Source organism: Erpetoichthys calabaricus, chromosome 2 (genome assembly GCF_900747795.2).
Source record: "Erpetoichthys calabaricus chromosome 2, fErpCal1.3, whole genome shotgun sequence".
NCBI classification, from domain to species: domain Eukaryota; kingdom Metazoa; phylum Chordata; class Cladistia; order Polypteriformes; family Polypteridae; genus Erpetoichthys; species Erpetoichthys calabaricus.
The window spans coordinates 294,549,327-294,566,132 of NC_041395.2; the positions used below are offsets into that span (position 1 = coordinate 294,549,327).

The 16,806-nt window shown below is 39.3% G+C and overlaps 1 protein-coding gene across 3 annotated transcripts in view; it reads right to left on the reverse strand.

Annotated features, from left to right (window-relative positions):
- Positions 1-10,856: 10,856 nt before the first annotated feature.
- Positions 10,857-16,806, reverse strand: part of LOC114642576 (uncharacterized) — a 71,436-nt gene continuing 65,486 nt past the window's right edge. For all 3 annotated transcript variants that reach the window (XM_051922798.1, XM_051922797.1, XM_051922796.1), the window contains one exon: positions 10,857-10,990. The gene's annotated coding sequence lies outside the window, so the exon portion shown is untranslated. The remainder of the gene's footprint in view (positions 10,991-16,806) is intronic.

Below are 16,806 nucleotides of genomic sequence, written 5' to 3' on the forward strand. Positions count from 1 at the left end.
GAATTTCAAAGGATAGTAAAAGTTGCATTATTTATTTTGAATAAACAGCAATAAACTAAAGGAAGTGCTCTGATTAAATGAGGGGTTCAATTCACAAAGACTACCATTAAATGAAGACATTGATTGGAACAAAAAGCTGCAGCCACTGTGGCCCTGAAGGGACTGAGTATTAACACCCTGCTAAGTAGAAAACTACAATTAAAAAATGTAATTAACTGAAAAGACATCATGGATCAAACAATACTAAAACTTCTGTAAACTCAAGGGACAACAAACCAAATTAGAACTGAAATTACAATTAGTTACAAACACTACAGTATGTCTAAAAAGTAAAAGGCATTTTGAGCTTTGTCACTGGGTTCTGATTATGACTGTTCTAATAATTGGAGAGCTTTGCTGAAGAGCCCATTTTTAAGACTAAAATATTTGAAACATTGCGGTTGAGGTTTGTTAAATAGATGTGTTTGTAAGATGACTTTTTTTTTTTTTAAACTATAGACAGTTAATGCTTGTGCGGTCCTTTATACAAACATTTTGAATTCATTTTTGCACTTCACTTGTTTTCTTTGGTCTTGTTGCCCAACGACTTCAAAGAATAAATTGCTCTGTTTGATAAAACTAAGCAATTGTACAAATATTTGGCTAGCTACCCACACTCTGATAGCTTTAAAATCACACAGGACTTTTTATTGAAACCTTCTGTTCATCAGGCTAGACTGGGCAGCACATAATACCTTTTGTATTTTAATCAGTATAGTCTTCAAAAAAACATTTACATGTAAGTGATGCATCCTTGAATATTCTATGTGGTTATAAAGAATATTCACTTTAGCAATTCAATCTAGGTATGTCTGATTTTAAATCTGCCTGTAGTTCCTCTCTTCTTGAGAAGAACTTTTTTACTTACTGTCTTGTTTCTATGCACACAGTGGGATTGTCTTTTATTTGTCAGCCTTCATTTGCTATATATTACAGTAGACGTACCCCTGCATGGCACAGTTTTCTTTGCACTTATGATGTGCCCATTTATCGACTATTTGTAGAAGTGCTGATAAACAATGCAGTTGTGCATTCCACTTCAATTTTTTTCCAGTTCAGAAGCATTAGGGAACCAGGATCCAACCCTGACAGCAACAGACAAAGGAAGGAACCAGCACAGAAAAGGCATGAAAGTGTTGCATACAAACTCATGGATGCAGACTTACCACTACTCTGACCGTAGGGGGATGCCACCGCACATACGCTCACAATGTGTCTGAATGCCACATAGAATGTAGACTACTGTTGAATTTCCTTGGGATGCAAGACTAACACTGCACCCCTTTTCTTACCAATTTTTGAAATGATTTGTTTTCAGCTAACCTTTCAGTCAGTTTGCTTGTGGTACCTTTCATAATAAGCAACAAAATTTTGTATTAAACAATATATTCTCACTCAAAACTTCTAAGAAGCACAATATCTGAACATGCTTATCAGGAAAGCCTGCTCTATCACAGGGTGAACCCTGGGCACACTGTAGCTGTTGTGGAAAAAGAGGATGGTGGAAAAATCGAATGCCGTCATGAACAATCTCCTCTAGGACATGCTGTCTTGGATCATTTTTAGCCACAGGCTCGGTCCCCCAAGGTGTGCTCAATGGCACCTTCTTTTCTACCCCCTACTATCAGGCAATTCAATGCTTCCACCCAATGTACTTGTCAAGCTTATTTTTATCTATTTATTTATTGATCATTGATTGATTGGCTGTATTATCTGTCCTGCGGGTCTGTCTCCTTGTTTTTTTATGTTTCTGCTGCTGTATGTATCTGAATTTCCCCATGGGATTAATAAAGTTTATCTAATCTAAATCATAACAAGAAAGGAATCCCTGTATACATTACAATCAAGGCAGGAAACATAAAGACAGCATTAATTACATCCATTTTCCAACCCGCTGAATCCGAACACAGGGTCACGGGGGTCTGCTGGAGCCAATCCCAGCCAACACAGGGCACAAGGCAGGAACCAATCCTGGGCAGGGTGCCAACCCACCGCAGGACACACACAAACACACCCACACACCAAGCACACACTAGGGCCAATTTAGAATCGCCAATCCACCTAACTTGCATGTCTTTGGACTGTGGGAGGAAACCGGAGCGCCCGGAGGAAACCCACGCAGACACGGGGAGAACATGCAAACTCCACGCAGGGAGGACCCGGGAAGCGAACCCGGGTCCCCAGGTCTCCCAACTGCGAGGCAGCAGCGCTACCCACTGCGCCACCGTGCCGCCCGCATTAATTACATGAAAATACCAAAAGAGCAAAAATGTCAGTTTTTAGCAAATGGTAAAGGAGACTTGTGTTTTGGGCCTGAATTTTCAATTTTAAGCCTTAGATATATATATCCATGGAAAAGAACTGTAAGTTTAAAACCACATCAAATTCTAAGGGCCTATGAGTTCCATGTCACATACTTAATAAATCTCATGTAATAAATATGAAAAGCCTTTTGAAACAATGCAAAGATAAATGGTTACTAGGTAAACATTGATTGTCTGTAGAGGAATAAGTGGCAATAAGTACATTTTTTCTAATTTTTTTGTCAATACCGAGTTCTCATGTACACTTAAGTTTGTAACACAACATAAAACAAATTTAACTGCACTAGAATGGTCTTTGTACCAGACGTGTGTTAGGTTTGCCTGACAAAAATGCATTTGTGCTGACAGACTGTTATGGGGAAATCTTCTTCTTCTTCTTTCGGCTGCTCACGTTAGGGGTTGCCACAGTGGATCATCTTCCATAATTTTCTGTCCTCTTAATCTTTCTCTGTCACACCCATCACCTGCATGTCTTCTCTCACCACATCCATAAACCTCCTCTTAGGCCTTCCTCTTTTCCTCTTCCCTGGCAGCTCTATCCTTAGCATCCTTTTCCCAATATACCCAGCATCTCTCCTCTGTACATGTCCAAACCACTGCAATCTTGCCTCTCTGAGTTTGTCTCCAAACTGTCCAGCCTGAGCTGACCCTCTAATGTCCCCATTTCTAATCCTGTCCATCCTCGTCACACCCAATGCAAATCTTAGCATCTTTAACTCTGCTACCTCCAGCTCTGTCTCCTGCTTTCTGGTCAGTGCCACCATCTCTAACCCATATAACATAGCTGGTCTCTCTACTGTCCTGTACACCTTCCCTTTCACTCTTGCTGATACCCGTCTGTCACAAATCACTCCTGGCACTCTTCTCCACCCATTCCACCCTGCCTGCACTGTCTTTTTCACCTCTCTTCCACAATCCCCATTACTCTGTACTGTTGATCCCAAGTATTTAAACTCATCCACCTTCACCAACTCTACTCCCTGCATCCTCACCATTCCACTGACCTCCCTCTCATTCACACACAAGTATTCTGTCTTGTTCCTACTGACCTTCATTCCTCTCCTCTCCAGGGGAAATACCTCTGTATAAACAGGAAAAAACCCAAGGCAGTGCCAAATCCATTAAATCTGGGTCTGTTAAATTGATGATTTATTATACAGCATTTTATGATGATATTACTCAGTTTTGCCCAGAACAATTTTAATACAATACAATACAGTTTATTTTTGTATAGCCCAAAATCACACAGGAAGTGCCACAATGGGCTTTAACAGGCCCTGCCTCTTATCTCCCCATTACAGAAGAAGTTGCTGTACTCTATACAGGAGGCAATGAGTGAATAAACATAAGCATAGTTTTAAATTCACAATGAAACCGCGACAATGCATAGAATAGAGGAATGGAGTGGCTGACAGGATCTGAAATTCAAGGCCTGACCTTTGTGTCATGGTGAAGCTCTCACAGCAGTTTGCAGGATCACCAAACAGTAGAAGCTCTGCTTGTTCTTCAGCTTGACATACTTAGCTTCTCAGAACTAACAGACTATCAGCCCTTTTCTCGGATGCTGCTCCCAGGGCAGCGCTGCTGCCTCACAGTTCCATGACGATGGGTTAGAATCAAATCCCAGTCCCTGTCTGTATGGAGTGTTCATGTTTTATGTGTTGTCTATGTCTGCCGATACCTGCTGTGTGCATCACAGCAATGGACTATCAAGTTCAAAATGAGCCAATATGCCCCCCAAAAAAAGAGAAATTGCTTTTTAAGCAAAGAGAAAAAAAATTGATTGTTCTCCAACCTACACGCTGTTGCTTGTGGCAGATAAGGCAGTGCAATGAAACAGCATAATCTGCAGCTACAAAATGCAGTTAATTTTAAGAATGTTTCACGTATTTTCTTAGGCCTCACGAATTCTCAGGAATGTACTTGTTCACGTTTGTCAAGGCAAGGTGAGAATCACTCAAGGAATTGCTCCGAATAAAGAACATCTGAGAACATGAGTATGTATTGCAGTTAGCCCTTCACTTAGAGCTACAAGGGACAAATCGAGAAAATCGGGACAATTGTCATGACAGAAAAGCACATCAATCAGGGATTCAGGTAGCCAATAAAAAATGGTCACCCTGTTGACCTTTCATCCTATTTATTGGGCCACAGTTTGTGTGTTTCTTATATATAAATGGGAATTTTCTTGCCAGTTGAAAAGCAAGTAACATTCAATGTCTTTTTTTGATATTTTTTCAGTTGATATATGATAGTTATTACAACTTGTGGATAAGAGCATAAAACAGGATGAAGACTCATCTAGCCCCAGTAACAGTAATATATTATATTCCAAAGAATTTCCAGATGTCAATAATTTTTTTTGCAGTGAATTAATGGGAGTTTTTCAAACTACCCATCAGTTATGGTCTCAAAAATCACTATAATATAAGAATGAAAAAACAACTCTTCGGACCCTTCCATCTATCCAACTATTTCCCCACTCGATTAATCCAGTGTAAGGTTGCAGGAAGCAGCACTGGGGGCACCAGTCCCCTGCAGCACATTCTCATTTATACTCAGCTATTTGAGGAAAACCAGAGACCTTCAAGTAAAATCAACCCAGACAAGGAGAGCATATGCAAACTCTGGTTAGGCCAGAATTAGTCCTCAGAAATCTGGACTTGCGAAGCAGCAACACCACCATGTTCTTCAGTCTCTTCCAAATTAATTACCATAAATAAATATCCAAATTCCCCCTTAATGTCCCAGACTTTGTAGGTGTGTTTTTTTGGAAACATGAGGGCAATACTCTTGGAAATACCTCACACCAACCATACATGATGCTTACTTTGCAAAGGTGCAAAGAATTGTTTGTTAGCTTGACAGGAGGTCACTACTTAAGAGGCTTCCTGGAGGTCTCACTAGTCCAACGAAAGACCTCCATAATGAATAAAATAAGATGACTCACATCCTGCTAGCGAAGAAACAAAAGGGCCTGCTGCTTTGTCTGTGTTAAAGGGTGTGATCGCATGTCCATTTTGCAGAGCACACTCCTCAATGAGATAAGTCTGTAATGTGCTCTTGCACCACCAGGCCCATGATGTGCATACAGTATGTTGGCTCAGCCTTCTAGCAATGAAGCCATCAATCAAACCAGCTTTATATTATAAAGGCCTTTCACTCAGCAGACCAGCACAACAACAACAAAAAGTGAACTCCTTACAATGTGGCCAATAATGTAGTAGCTTTGTCATTTCAGGGACAGGAGACCTCTCTGTAACAAAGTTATTGCACACAGATAGCTGGATCTGTTTTTCTTCTGTAAGCTAAATATGATTCATATTTAAATAAATAAGCTCTCATTTAAGGGGAAGGGTAATCCACAGACACACATTAGGATATTCTCCGTTAGACTCTTGAAGATCAGTCTCCTTTAGAATGGCAGCACCCTGCAATGGTAAGAGTCAGAAAATCACTCAGACTAGTGCTGCTCTTGATGTATATGATGTATAACTAAGATTATCCCCAAGAAGCCATAGAAGGAAAAAAAACATATAAAAAGGGTTCCCAGTTTTAGGGCACATTCACACTTTTGAAATTTCTAGTGTTTGTTTAACGTGATCCAAAATTTCTATCGTTTTCAAATGTTGTTCAGGCTTTTTTGGGCATTTTTCAAGCATTGTCCCAATGTCTTCAAAGAAGCATTAAGGGAGGGAAGATAAGATTGACATCATTTCCATTTTCTGAGGTAACTGTTGTGTCTCATGGATGTCTTCTATGACTTTAATGCCTTTAATCCTAGAGAACACAGTCCTGAAGTGCAGGTGTTGTCGGCATCATGAGTGAACATATCGGGTTCATCCTGTTATGCAGCAAAGGGAGTTGAGAGGACAATTCTGGGCTCTCTACGAAAAACTCCAGGATTACATACGGTCGTTTATAAGTATGTAAGTAGTGATGTCTGAAGAAAAAAAAATTGCATTATTTTGCAAAAAATTTTAATACTGCTGGTACCACATCATGCAAACGCATAAACTGGTCATCTAGTAACAGCTGGTGAGGAAGAGATCATCATGCACAGCAGTACTCAACTCAAAAGAACTGAACACACATTGTATTCATATACAATGAATCCTGCATGGGCTGAGGGGTAAATTTAATCTGCCCAGTTTAGGGTCACTGGGAATCTGTGATTATCGCAGCAGCAGCCCTGGGTGTAAGGAAAGAAGCAAATGTGGTGAATGGCATGCTGATCCTTTTCAGGGCTTGAACGCAGAGCCAAGCAAAAGAGAGTGTGCTGCATGCAATCTGGTAACAGAAACATGTTATTAAAGTATCTGTTCAGTTTTAAGTCAGTTATTTGCTAAATATATATTAAAATAGTGTGATTTGGTGGCGTAGTTGACAGTGTTCACCCGGGGACTCGGATTGGGGATTTACTTCATAAAAGACTAAACATATTTTCCTAATTGAGAAGTATCTATGACACATATTAATATTCAGTATTAAAACTCAGTTCAACACGCTCAATAATGCCAATCAATCCAGAAGTGCATGAGCACATGCAAATCTTACGTGGCGCTACAGGTCTGCCTATTTGTTAAAACATCTGTACGAATCTTGAACCTGATTAACAGGAAGTGTATACCTTGAACTTCTGTTGAATTCTTGTCATTTGATTACTTTAATATGTCCCTCAATTGCTTTAACAAGAAGGCCGATATGTATGTGTGCACAACAACACTGCCATGTTTTTTTCTTGTTTTAATGAGCTACTTCATCCAGGAAGAGGCAGTGACTTCCTGTAAAAACACTTCCAAAATGCTCTTTGGTTTCTTTTACCATTGATTTCAGTGGAACAAGCAACCATTTGGCCAAAAATGCTCAAAAAGTGCTGCATGCAAGAGTTTTCTAAAGTCTTAGGTCTGAATAGTGTCATTGAAAACAATGGCATTCTGGTCTAGTGCTAGAACTCTAGAAAACGCTTAGGTGTGAATGGAGCCCTTAAAACTAAAAACTTTTGTGTGTCTATATAGACAAACATATTAAAAGATGGTGTCCCTAAATTGTTATATCACAGATGCAGATGCATTATCAGTATATTTTGTCTGCTTACCATTCATTATACACAGTCTCTAAAGGCAGATCTCTTACTGATTTTAAAGCTGAGTTTCTTGAGTTCGTTGGATTTTTATTTTTACCTGAACAAAGAAAAAAAGACATAACATAACTAACATAAACAAGTTAGAAAATGTATTTATGGTGTAATATTTAGGTGCATTCGATGACTTTAGTTAACTGTTATGAAATTTAGAACATTTCACATTTTTTATTTACTTCATTCAAGAGTCAGTTATTACATATTTGTTTATTAAATATTTTTGCAACAATGACGCATATTCAAAAATAATAGTAATAATAGAATGCAAGTACTATATTAAATATTGCTTTTTAACAGTACTTTACAATGAAACACAGATAGGCTTGCAGTAGCTTAATAGCTTCCACAGACAGCAGATTGCAATTCAAGTGATGTAACAATAGCATCAGTTGATGTGTGTTAGTGGTGGATGGTCTGTGCCTGTTGATTAGTTTTCTTCAACATTTTTGGAAAGATATCCAATAGAGTAGTACCCAATAATTAACAAATGAAAAATAACTATCAATACAAAATTACCAATACAAGTATAAAATCACTATCAATATTACACTACGAAAGTAGAAAAGTAAGTAAAAAAAGTTAAACATCTAGATATTCTATCCATCCATTTTCCAACCTGCTGAATCTGAACAAAGGGTCACGGGGGTCTGCTGGAGCCAATCCCAGCCAACACAGGGCACAAGGCAGGAAACAATCCCGGGCAGGGTGCCAACCCACGACAGGACACACACAAACACCAAGCACTCACTAGGGCCAATTTAGAATCACCAATCCACCTAACCTGCATGTCTTTGGACTGTGGGAGGAAACCAGAGCGCCCAGAGGAAACTCACGCAGACACGGGGAGAACATGCAAACTCCACGCAGGGAGGACCCGGGAAGCGAACCCGGGTCTCCTAACTGCGAGGCAGCAGCACTGCCACTGCGCCACCCCATCTAGACATTACAATACATAAAATAAGTAACATGTTAAAATAGCTTGCCTTAATGCTAGAAGTATTAAAAATAAAACAAGCAAGTTGGAGTTGTATGTAGCTGAGTATAATTATGATATTACAGGAATAACAGAAACTTGGCCAAATAACAACGGTGCATACATCATAGAGGGATACTCATTTTTTAGGAAGGACTGACAGAACACAACAGAAAAGAAGGTGGGGTTGCCATTTATATAAAAGAGAATTTAAATGCAAGTCTTCTTCTGTTGGAGGATAAGCCACATCTTAGTGAGGATGTCTGGATTTGTATGGAAAGTACTCAGGAAAGAGGTCTTATTTTAGGAGTGTGCTAAAGACCCCCTTATGCAGACAGGAATTTAAATGCACATCTTTTTAATAATATTAAAAAGTCAAGTATACAGGGGGATATTATAATCAATGGTGACTTTAACTAACCAAATATTAATTGGGCTAACCTTGCAAATAGTGGAGTACAAAAGCAGGAGCTTATAGATGTAATCAGGGACTGTTTTTTAACACAGAAAATATCCCATTGTATTAAAAGGGTGATCAGGCAGATCCAAGCAACTTAATGCAACTTAGGCAAGTAAGCTTAATGTGCATCACAGGTAACTTACACAAGTGGATAGGACTGGTGAGCTCTATTGGGTTGTAATATTTCTAATGTTCTAAATACACACAGAAAGTAGAAGCACAGACTTTGTGGTCTTTGCATTGAGGCCAGAGATGGCAATTAGCACATCCAAATGGTTGGACAGGAAGATAAAAAAAATACGGGGTTGAACCAAAATAGCCTTTCTCCAATCAATAATAGTTTGCAAAAATTTGTTTCCATTTATATAGCTATTCAAAAGCTTGAACTGATATGATACTAACGAAAGTACATTTTTTCCTGCTGTGTATAAAATTTTATTTTACAGTTCTTTTGAACTTTTTGGAAGGTTAATCTTTACAAGGTTTTTCATGTTTTGTATGGATCTAACTATGGGACTACAACAGATGATTTATGAGGAAAGATTGAGAGAATTGAACCTTTTCATTTTAAGCAAAAGGAGATTACAAGGTTCATGACTGAAGTGTTTAAAAGTATGAAAGGAATTAGTTTAGTGGATTGTTGAGTTCAAATGAGTTCATAAAGAACACGGGGAGACAGTTGGAAACTTGTTAGGGGTAAATTTTACACAAACATTAGACAGTTTTTCTTTGCACACAGAGAACCATAGACACATGGAATAAGATACCAAGTAGTGTGGTAGATAGTAGGACTTTATGAACCTTCAAAGCTAGACTTGATGTTATTTTGGAGGAATTAAGTGGACGGGACTGGCAAACTTTGTTGGGCTGAATGGTCTGTTCTCTTCCACATTTTTCTAATGCTGTTATCTTTTGTCCCAATGTCAGCTTTTTTCCAAGCTAATATGGCTAAGCCTTATTTTGTAATAACCTTTAATATGCAACTAATGGCATAGTTAGTGCAGGATAAACACGCATCTAATTTTAATTAATGTGCTTTCCTCCTTGAATTTCATTTTGAGTAAAAATAAGAATTTTGTTTGTCAGTTTACCAAAATATTTAAACATTGTTTGTATTTATATTTATATGTATATGTTAAGAAGAACTGCAGACTCGGGGAAGGGAAAAGTACAGGCACTGGAGACTGCCTCCCTTTGATATAGTTACTTTCAAGGCACTTTACACAAGCTTTAATTCAAAAGCAAATTCCTACAACATTCTAGAACCAGAATAATTTATATTGGGGTTGTGGTGTTGATGGGGTAAACAATATCCTGGCAGTGTTGGCAAAAGAAAGAAAACACCCCTGAGCAGTGCGCCATTCCATCACAGGGCCCACTCAAACACACCCATTCCCAGACTGGGGCCAACTGTGAGAAGCCAATTAATCAAACCAGCAAGTCTTTGAGGATGTGGGAGGTAAACACTGAAAACACATCAAAAATGTCCAAACTCCCCACATACCTAATATCTGTGTGTGCAATTCAAACCCAGGAGGCTGGATCTGTGAAGCTGCAGCATTCACCACTGCCCTGCTATGCCACCCACAAAGATAAATTGATCTCTAATTTTATTTTTGGAATAGCTGGGAGATCTGGCCACCTGCAGTATATGACTTGCTTGAAATAACCTTGTGAACTAGATGTAGGAATGAAATCTGTGGCATGGTGGTCAACATTCCATTGCCTTAGCATCTAAGCCACAATGCTAGCATTCATCTTTAACAAATTCACATGTTTAATTATCAACATATTACAGGCAATGCAAACGCATTGTTCTAGCAAAAATGTAAAACAAAGAAAATGTGTTCAATTGTCCATCCTATCTGGAAGATCTTGGCAGCACATTTCAGTTTTTTCTTACAGAATTACTTACTTGTGTTTTCATCACTTTGTTCAGGTAGAGCTCCACATCCTTTGCTGTCTCGGTTCTGAGGTCATTAATGGCTAGAATGCGATCCCCTCTACAGAACAGGTGCCGGACATGGGGGGCTCCTCTCCACTGAGTGATGCTAAACAGGGAAGAAAGCAGTAAGGCCTGAAGTGAAGGCTGTGCATGTTATGATCTCAAAGCACCTCCCCACCATTATGATACTGAACATAATAGAAAAGACTTACTTTCTTTTTATATCTCTTGTAAAAGACGCTTTATAGACGCCTGACCCTACACAGACTCACACTGGAGGCACGTATAAAAACCAAACAAAGTTTTACTTTTCTTCACCTGTGGGGCACATCTTCCCCGTGACCCCCACAGGCACAACACTGTCCCAAAACACCAAAAACACCACAACACAATTCCTTTCTTCCACTACCACTCCTCCATCAAGCTTCTTCCTCCTCCTCCCGACTCTGGCCATTGAGTTGTGGCTGCTGGCCCCTTTTATATTCCACTCGGAAGTGCTCCAGGTGGTTGACTGCCGAGTTCCTGCTGCACTTCCGGGTGTGGCGAATATACAGACCATACGGGCTCAGGAGTCCCAGCTGCAGCACCCCTGGCGGCACCTACAGGACCCAACAGGGCTACACCCAACTCCAATTCCCATGGACCCCTGCGGGAAACCAAGGCACTGCTCCAACCCAGGGGGGCGGCCATCTAGTGTCCATGGGGAGGTATTGCACAGTCCATGGCTGCTCCCCCTGAACATATAGCGAAGGGGTGTCCCGTCCGCCACACTCTGCATAACATTTGTGTTCTACTGTATAGCTAAACCTAATTCATTCAGTTAAAATGTGAAGTTAACATTAATGGACACTGGTGGTACATAAAGGAGCAAATTGCATTTGGAATCTTTCGTTTCATTCTAGGCATGCTTTTTTCATTTTCTGAATATTGTTTTTCAATTTTGGTTTATCTTTGTGATATCACATCTCCACTTTTTTATTACATCTCCATTTTTCACATGATCACTATTGTACTGTTGGTGCTACCACCTTATTGTTAGCAGTGATCCCATTGCTTGTCACCTGCATTGCTCTACCCCTATAAAAGACAGTGGTGAATTCGGACTGACATCGAAGTTTTGGATTCATTCAAAACAAAAACAAATATGAATGTTATCATACAGATCAGTCGGGGAAAAGGTAATAAGACAGGTTTGGTCGTTTTGTGGTTAGATTATAGGCTTTCTGATTTACTTTTTTGCTCTTTGAACTTGGTGCCTGGATTTTCATTTTGTGAAGTGGCAACTGTCATTTTCTGCCCATTTACTCAAATGTTTGCCTTAAGGAAACATTGTTTTCCTTTTCTTTCCATAAAACAAATGAACTCTTGACTGCTGATAAACTAAATTGACCCAATGTTCTCCTCTCATTTGTTGATAATCTGGAGTCAAAATGGGAGACAGCTTGTGGCAGAAATGCTTGCTTGTGGTTTAACAAGGCAGTCTCTTGACACAGAGCTCTTATGTCAAGCCCAAATCATTACAGGATCATTATTGTCAGGTGTACAGTGAAATTCTTACTTGTATGTGCTAAGCAACATCCAACACGTCCCCACTCTCTGACACCATAATAATGACTATAACAAACCTTACTTTGAATCCTCTGTCTTTTTTACCTGAAAAATCTCAGAACACATTATAATAAAAAATAAAGAAAGATACCGATAACTGAAATAAAATCTTTCAACAGTGATTAGGGAAAAATACTTTTCTATGCCTGCATTTGGAAGTATGTGACGTTACATTATGGCATTATAAAGATTGTGGATTGGTTATAGTTTAGACTACTAAATCTGCACATCCAGAATATGCCACTGCTATGGAAAGCAATACTAAGACTACCTTAGTACAGCTGCCATTCTGATAGTGGACGGATAAAATATAAGCTGGAGGAAAAATCCAACACAGAATGACCTGACCAGTAAAGTTTTACTCTTGAAAATAAACAGCTAATAGATGAGGCTGGAAAGAACACATCCCAGAGGCAAAAAACAAACAAGGTCGACCCCTCTAGGGATGTGTTGCTCAACCCAGATGTTAGTCTAAAATATGAGGAAATCAGAAAATAAACACAATGTGTCCCAAGAAGCCCAGATCAAAAACAAATAATGTTCTGCTGCAGGGTGTAAGAATGGAAGGCCACAAGAGCTAGCTGGAATTGGAAAGAGCTATAGAATCAATAACCAAAACACATAAACCCAGACATAATTCAGAATATCAAAGTCAAATAGAGAAAAACGAAAGTCAAAACCCTAAATCATAACCGAAAAAATAAGTTTGTACTTCTCAAATGTCTTTGCTAAATTATTGATGATGCCATACTGTGTGACTTCTACAACACACCAGCTGATAATGAGTCACAGCATTGTAGCAATGAGGCTACAAAATTGTGTAGACCACAAAAAACAAAATGGTGTCTTAAATTAAAATATACTGAGCAAATGATAATAACAAAGGACTGTGTTAAATTAGATTCTCAGAAAAATTTAATTAAAAGTAAAATAAAATTTATTTAGAACAAAAAAAACATTGACATACAATGTTGACATATTGCAATAAATAAGGTTTGTTGGTTAGGGAATTAAAGAGCACATTCAAGCCACACAAGCCCAACAGGTGAGAACACCGATAGAAAACAACACAATAAAAACTGCAGCCAAACAGGACAACCTTCATTTTGAAACCAGAACTATCCCTGGAGTTACTGAGCTTGACTACAGAATATACTGGTTTTCTCCAATGAAGCCCTAACCCTAAGCTTAACCCAGAAATAAAAAATACCTTGAAAAACATACCCTAAGCTTAAAAGAAAATCTCTACCTAGAGCTAAAATTAAATTAATCCTACTGTAACAATAATATACTTAACTAAAAAAAATACACAAACTCTGTGACTACCAGACACTTTAAATTATAGGCCCACAGACAAACACAAATTGGACAAACAGGAAGAGACAACAATGGGAGATGATAACCAGCCTAAGCATAAGATACATATAGGCTTGAAAAAAAACAAAATATTCAGATGGCCCATACATTCTTAGATCACACAAGAGACCCAAAATACAAAAGCTACTACTAGGCAATGTAAAGGGGGCTCAGATTCACACAGACCTAAATATGACATTCACAATTTTGAGACAATTTTGTCAAAACACAGGAGGTACCGTGCAATTCTGCATGTTGGAGATAGATTGCATGACCATGTAACAGTAAATAGTAGAAAAATGGCCCAGATAATTATTGTTACTAATTGTTAGCCTTACACAGAAGAGGCTAACAAGTTTAAAGAGGATGACCAGGAGATAAAACATAACCATGCAGAAAGTCCCAAGCAGAAAGTCAAAACCAAAGGTCAGTCCATTTGAACATCAATAACTAAATATAACCTAACAATCATAGTATGAGCAATGAACGCAAAAATCACAAGCCGGGAAACCTTAACAGCAAAGCTAACACATGCACAAGGATAGATTTTTCTTTGATAATCCACAAACCTGGATAGTTAAGCTTAACACATGCTGATTCTTATAGTGGCACACTGATGATGTCAACCACATAACTTCTGGGATATCATACCATAACGACCATCTATCCATCTTAATCACCATCACGTTGTGACGAGGGCAACACAAAAAGGACGCTTTCAGGGAAAACAAATTGGTGACAAAAGCAGCACAAAATATTTTCTAATAACAATTTCTATAATAAAATGAACTGTAAAAATCTAATTCAGCATTTTAAAAGCCTATAATGGGCATTAACCAAAAATTTGCCAACATGCAGAATTATAACACTATTAAACAGTGTAGACCGAACTGGATTACAGTAAATCCCTCCTCGATCGAGGGGGTTACGTTCCAGAGCCCCCCGCGAAAGGTGAAAATCCGCGAAATAGAAACCATATGTTTATATGGTTATTTTTATATTGTCATGCTTGGGTCACAGATTTGCACAGAAACACAGGAGGTTGTAGAGAGACAGGAACGTTATTCAAACACTGCAAATCAAACATTTGTCTCTTTTTCAAAAGTTTAAACTGTGCTCCATGACAAGACAGAGATGACAGTTCCGTCTCACAATTAAAAGAATGCAAACATATCTTCCTCTTCAAAGGAGTGCACGTCAGGAGCAGATAATGTCAGAGAGAGAGAGAGAGAAAAAAAGCAAACAATCTAAAATCAATAGGGCTGTTTGGCTTTTAAGTATGCGAAGCACCACCGGACAAAGCAGCTGCAAGAAAAGGAGCAATGTGAAGGTAGTCTTTCAGCATTTTTTAGAGGAGCGTCCGTATCCTCTAGGCCAGTGTGCGAACAGCCCCTCTGCTCACACCCCCTCCCGTCAGGAGCAGAGAATGTCAGAGAGAGTGAGAGAGACAGAGAAAAACAAACAATCAAAAATCAATACGTGCCGTTCGAGCTTTTAAGTATGTGAAGCATCGTACGGGAAGCATGTCACTTGACAAAGCAGCTGCATGGAAGGGTGCAATGTGAATATAATCTTTCAGCATTTTTAGACGAGAGTCCGTATCGTCTAGGGGTGTGAACAGCCTCCCTGCTCACACCCCCTCCGTCAGGAGCAGAGAATGTCAGAGCAAGAGAGAGAGAGAGAGAGAAAAGCAAACAATCAAAAATCAATATGTGCTGTTTGATCTTTTAAGTATGCGAAGCACCGTGCGGGAAGCATATCGCTTGATAAAGCAGCCACATGTAAGCTCAGCAAGGAAGGGAGCACTGTGAAGGTAATCTTTCAGCATTTTTTGAGGAGTGGCCGTATCCTCTAGGGGTGCGAACAGCCCCCATGCTCACAATATATTTGAGGAGTTTTATTTAATACGTAATACGCGCTCTGGTTGGGTAGCTTCTCAGCCATCTGCCAATAGCGATCCTTGTATGAAATCAACTGGGCAAACCAACTGAGGAAGCATGTACCAGAAATTAAAAGGCCCATTGTCCGCAGAAATCCGCGAACCAGCAAAAAATCTGCGATATATATTTAAATATGCTTACATATAAAATCCGCGATGGAGTGAAGCCGCGAAAGTTGAAGCGCGATATAGCAAGGGATTACTGTATTTCCATAACCTAAATGTGTGGGAATTGAAGGTCCCCTAAGGTCCTTACCAACAAATCTCCACAGTTCCCAGCCATGGCAACACTAGGTATGGTGTCATCCAATGCAGTAACCAAAGCTGGACTTCAGGAATAGAGCTCCTTAACAGAGAGCTGATCAAAGTCTAAACAATGCAGTGTGCAAACACTCTGCCATTTAATGCAGTGAGATAATTTCCACTATTACTGGCACACAGATTCTCAATTATTTCATTGAGAGTTCCACTGTAGTGAATGCGCTCGTTCATTTCATTGTGTAGATGGGGCTGGGGTGGTCTTCTTTGGTGATTTCAGCCAGAAACACTGCACCCAACTTTTACAGATGGTCATTTAAGTGTCATCCCTCTGACTGTATCACCAGGTGTGATCCACACCCCACTTGCAACCCCCTAGGGATGCCATTGGTTCACCTGTATCTGGTTCACTGTCCAAAATCTTCTTTGAAAACAAGAGCAGGCAGATGATCTTGGGTCTCAGAAAGAGGACAGGAGTCTTCCTTATAGAAATTGGTCTTTGTAAAACCCAGACAACGTACAAAATCATTAAATGAATAATGCTTTAAGCTCTTTAGGGGTCTTGTGTTTATGTCTGTGAAACACCTGACTGATATGGCAGAGGTGGCAGGCTGACCAAGTGATAATGGCTAATGTAAGAGCCATTTTCCTAGTTATATAAGATTCATAAATATTTTACTAGATTACAAAGCATAATCTATGGGAGGTTCCTATAACCCCCCATAAGTTGAGTAAAATTGGTATATTCTAGCTATCTGCTC